This window comes from Tamandua tetradactyla, chromosome 13 (genome assembly GCF_023851605.1).
Source record: "Tamandua tetradactyla isolate mTamTet1 chromosome 13, mTamTet1.pri, whole genome shotgun sequence".
Lineage (NCBI taxonomy): Eukaryota > Metazoa > Chordata > Mammalia > Pilosa > Myrmecophagidae > Tamandua > Tamandua tetradactyla.
The window spans coordinates 19849735-19855174 of record NC_135339.1 but is presented as its reverse complement, the minus strand read 5'-3'; the positions used below and the strand labels follow the sequence as shown (position 1 = coordinate 19855174).

The 5440-nt window shown below is 39.7% G+C and overlaps 1 non-coding gene across 1 annotated transcript; it reads left to right on the top strand.

The window, feature by feature from the left end:
• The first annotated feature begins 4644 nt into the window (after positions 1-4644).
• On the top strand, positions 4645-4748 carry LOC143654665 (U6 spliceosomal RNA). The gene has a single exon (XR_013161866.1). It is a non-coding gene; the product is annotated as a U6 spliceosomal RNA (small nuclear RNA).
• Positions 4749-5440: the final 692 nt, after the last annotated feature.

The following is a 5440-nucleotide window of genomic DNA, read 5'->3' as shown; positions in this document are numbered from 1 at the left end:
AGGGACCACTTTCACTGAGCAGATAGCCCAATCCTGGGCCATGGATCAGGACATCATGTACATCTTCCCTCTGCCCTACAAGCCCACAGAGAGAATGAATGGTTTGTTAAAGGAACAGCTGAAATATGGTAATAGGTCCTTGCAGCAGTAGTCTAAAAAGCTCCATCAGGCTTTAACCCACTGCAATACAACTCTGTGGGCTTCTCTACTTGTCCTGTTGAAATGCTAGCAGCAAGATCAATGCACTACTGAGAATACAAATTAAAAGGCCAGTTGCCCTACAGCCTCAGCAGGGAAATAAGAAAAAACTCAAACATACCATATCCCTTACCCTTCCCTCTCATTGAATCACAGTATTTCAATCTACCCAATTTATTATAACCTTTGTCTCCCCTATTACTATGCTAATCCATTAAGAACAAGTTTTCCCATCACAGGATTAAAAATATTGGGATCAACAAGTATATGATCAAGTGTCAAAGTGTGTAAGGAAGGAAGAGTGCTGTGTAGTCGGTATTCTAGAATGCCCCACGCTCAAATCCTTTCTTGGCAGTATTTTCATTAAATACAATGCTTTATGAATTCCAACTTTATTGCTTCATTAGCATAGTGACAGGAAGTTATATTTCTCTTTTCAAAATAAGATTATTTGTTTCTAATGGCCTCCTGCTTCTGGAGAGGATATAAGCAATGAGATGCAGTTGAGCTTACAGAATGGGTGGCAGTGGCTGGTTCTTAAGAAACTAGAATTTGATAAACTGAGCCCTACCTCCAGCCAGGACAAAGGTGAACAGGTTCAATAACCTGCCACTAGTGACTGCTGTGTGCAGCTGACAAAAAAATCTTAAGCTTTCCCAGTGAACTCATATCATAGCTGGTGAATGAATAGTTCTCAATAAACATTAGCTACTCTCTTTTCAGTGAATTGACCCTTTAAGTTAGGTAAGTAAAATGACACCCATTTGATTTATTCTTTTCTTAGATAATTAAGTCAAAAGAGATGGATTGTTTATGAAGATGTCATTTTAAAAGGCAGAGAACATTAATAATGAAAAAAAAATAAGAAGTTTAAGTGAAAATGCTATTATTTACCATCTTATATGGGAATTGCCTTATCTACAAAACCAGAGCTCATGGTGGGGCCTGTTCATCTCTTGCAGTGCTCATGACACCTGTAATTCATATTTTCAGGGCCATGACTTTCTCTGGATAGTGAGCCGCCTATAAAAGACTGAGCCTGCTGTTGTCCTGTTGTACGTCTAGCACTGAGCATGGTGTCAGCACATAGTAGGTACTCAAGTCTGTCTAACAAACATCAGCATGCCTTTCAAAATGCTTGGAGGAGTTTCTCACCTGCAGTGGTGCCTTTTTGCCATTACTAGCCATATAAAACACAATGAACTTACATATTTTAAACCGTAATCACTCTTTGGGTTTTGCTGGGTGCTGGGTTTTCAGGATTCCTTGGGGGTAGAATCAAAAATTGGAAATTGTGGGGTGGGCAATGGTGGCTCAGTGGCAGAGTTCTCATCTGCCATGCCAGAGACCTGGGTTCAATTCCCATTGCCTGCCCACGTCAGAAAAAAAATTGAAAATTATGTTATTATGGGGGCATAATTCAAAGTCAAATTCATGATGAAACTGAGTTCAACTGAAGATTTAAAATACAAAATTTGAAAACTGTTTTCCCACAGAGGCTTTAGATGATGAAAACATTTTTAAGGAACTTAATGTCCCTTTTGACTCAGTGTTTAATCAGGGAATTTTAACATGCTCTCATCTACCTAAAAAGTCAAGCTTATGGTTATTAATAGGAATATTAATTGATAGTCACTGTGAACTTTAATACTGTCTAGCCTTTGGGATGAACAATTAATTATCACTTTTGTTTTTATTTTAATTAAGTGCTTATGTAACACTTAACATATTTGATGTATTTTACAACCATTAATTACAGAATTAAGTACAAATATAAATTATACATGTTCAGAAGAGAATTATCATTAAATTACAAATAAAGGAGCTATTAAATATGCTCCTTTCCTTTCGGGAAAATGTTTTGCCCATATATAACAGGAGTTTCAGAAAACATTTTCCTATTGAGAATGGCAGAACTAGTAAACATCAACTAGTATTTTATAAGAAGCACTTGTGACACATACTGAAAAATGGGTATGGTTTAAATTTTTAAAATTCCGTTTTAAGGTATAAATGTTTTCAAGACTTTAATCATCAATAAAAATACCAGCCTCTAAAAATATGCTCAGTTCCCCAAGTGTAACTGGGGATATTGTATTGAAGGATATTTTTCTATCTTTCCTTACTTGTAGAGGATTTAGAGGGGGGAAATAAAAGCATCCCCTCAGGTCAAGATGCATAGTGGCTTCTGAAATGAGAAAACACCTGGGTTTAAGATGCCAAGATAAGCTTTGTGAGGGTTCTGATTACCTAGCACAAAGACAGAGCTGAGGGTCGCTGAGCTGGGAAGAATCTGCCTGGAGTGGTACAATCTACTCTGTGGTTCTTGGAAGGAAAGGGAAGCTCAGTGAAGGACTAAGCTGAGGATGGACTGGCCTGGGCTTGCTGGCAACATTCCCCCCAACTGCCTTTCTGGGCTAAGTAGAATCATATGGCCTTTAGAGATGTGTTTTCCATGACATGTTTCCCTTGACTGAAATCCAAAACTCCATCCTACAGCTTGGAATGCTTTCTTACAGCTAACCCCATTTCAAAGAATGTTGTGATATACCTTGAGTTAATACAAAGCATTGTGAGAAGAAATGCATAAGCCCTAGAACAAGACTACCTGGATTCATTTATCTAGATGACTTTGGGCAAGTTCCTCAACCTCTCAGGACCTCAGTTTCCCCATCTGTAAAATAGGAACAGTAAGTATGTAGCTCATAAAGTTGGGGTGATGATGAAAGGAGTTAATTCAACCAAAATACTTTAAACAGTAGCTGGCATATTGTAAATTTGTTACTGTAGCTGGCATATTGTAAATTCTCTGTGTAATTTGTTTGTTACTGTTTCTCACAAAACTAGGAAGTTACTTGGAAATTATTGCACCAGAGGCCCCTGTCATTAGATTGATTCCTTCAGGAAGGTGATGGTCCTGCCCTGGAAGGAATGAGAAGCAGGTTCTGAGTTGGCCCACTGGCCATTGGAGTGGCTGCTGGCAAGATGAAGAACATGCAAAAGTGGGCAGTCACTAAGATGAAGGCAATAAGACACTCCTAAATAAAGAGCTTTGAGGGAACTGGGGACATTTTGATTGAAGAACAAACTTGGAGGTTCATCCTTGCTACCTCCAGATATCAGGAGGAAATAAAATTGCTGCAAGACTTGAGGCAGAAGATCTTGGAGAACTGTAAATATTTAACCTACAGTCCAGCACTTGGCACACAGCATCCAATATTGGCCTATTGAATGGAAGCGTGAATAAATGACTAAATTAATTTGTGTGAGAAGGAACTTTGTAAGAGCACCGTTGAAAGAGAGAATGAGCTCCTGTCATTTGGGGGCAGAGGAGGTAGCAGGGGAGACAACAGAAACAGAGGGTTAAACTCTTTGGAGTCAGGCAGACCTGGCTTAAAGTTTTTCCACGGGCACATGAAAGCAACGTGACCTTGGGAAGTAGACCTAACCCTTCTGAGCTGCAGCATCTTTGTCTATAAAATAGGAACAATAACTGTACCAGTCTCATAGGAATGCATGTACAATAAGATTTCCATAAATTATATTAATAGCTACTCTTACTGTTATAATTATCAGGCTTGGTAAATAGGTCAAAGATAATACAAATGGACCTTAGCAATCAAATAAAGAAAGGAATGAGTGACTCCTTCCTTTCAAATTTTAGGTCTTGTGCTTCTCTTCATTCTAACCCAATACCTTTTACAGAAACTTTTGGGAAGAGTGTGTGTGAAAGAGAAAACTCTGTCTGGTTAAAATAAGGAGTACAGCCATGGCCAGGGAACAAAGTAGCAATAATAGGTGCATCTGGAGAGTGATTATATCTGAAACCTTGCTTTCTTTGGCACTGAGACAACCACCAACCCAACCAGCCACACTGCTGGCCATTAGCAACCATGAACTTACCTGAGATGCTCTGGATCACTTTGATAATGACTCACTATCTCTGTATTTCTAGCACAGGCCATTAGAGATGCCTTCATTCTCCTATTGGTTACTCACTCGGCTTCTGTTGCTGAAAGGACTCCCCTTGTAAGAGAGAGCCAGGCTACTCTAGGTGGTCCTAGAGAGTAGAACCAGACCCCATGCGTGAGGGCACAGGGAAACGGTATAGGGGAGAACTTTCAGAGCCATCAACTTCCAGATCCACTATACTGTGTAACTTGAAAAAGCACCATTGACACTGAGGTTTATGTACTGCAGCATTTCTGGCCAGTACAGTCAAAAGGCAGAAGGATGTCTCAAGAGTTACTAGGTGCTTGGACCAGACATGGTGCAGCAGAGCCATTTCTGATTGCATGGAATTTTGGCAACTTTTTGGATTCTGAAACTATTTTAAGACACCGTTCTGCAACTTACTTTCTCTATAGAGGGAGAGAGAAGAGGGAGTAGAGAGGGCAGTAAGGAGGAAGGAGAGAGAGAGAGAGAAAGCGATTAAGATGTAGTACAGTGCTTGCTACGGCGGCACATATACTAAAATTGGAATGATACGGAGATTAGTATGGCCCCTGTGCAAGGATGACACGCAAATTCATGAAGTGTTCCATAATAAAAAAAAAAAAGATATAGTACGTGAATCTCTTCGATTTAACATCATCATAGTGACACAGGCAGTGCATTATTTATTATCTTGTATGAAGGAAAATATTTTCCTCACCTGGTCAAATGTAGTGGTTTGAAGCTGTATATACTCCAGAAAAACATGCTCTTAATCTTAATCCATTCCTGTAGGTATGAACCTATTGCAAGAAGGACATTTGAGGGAGTTACTTCAATTAAGGTGTGGCCCAGTCCAGAGCGAGCCTTTATCCTGTTACCAGAGTCCTTTATAAGCCAAATGAAATTCAAACAGGGAAAGAAAGCCATAAAGAACAGCCAAAATGAAAGTCAAGGGAGCCTGGAAGAGAATAAAGAGGCCAGGAGAGGCCACTATGTGCACTGCCATATGGCAGAGAGGCCAAGGACCAAGGGTCACCCACAGCCAGTTCTAGAATGCCACAGTCTTTGGGGGAAAAGGCATTACTTTGATGATGCCCTGATTCAGACCTTCTCCCAGCCTCAATCCATAGTCAATTGTGTTGTTTAACTTGAGACATTTCATGGTTTCTGCTTGAGCAGCCAAGGAAACTAAAGCACCAAGCAAAGAAAGAGTTGGCCAGTGACATTACAGTTTGTTTGAGGAGAAATGCTCATTATTAAAATCTATCAATAAAGAGACAGAGAATTACTATTCATCATTTAATTA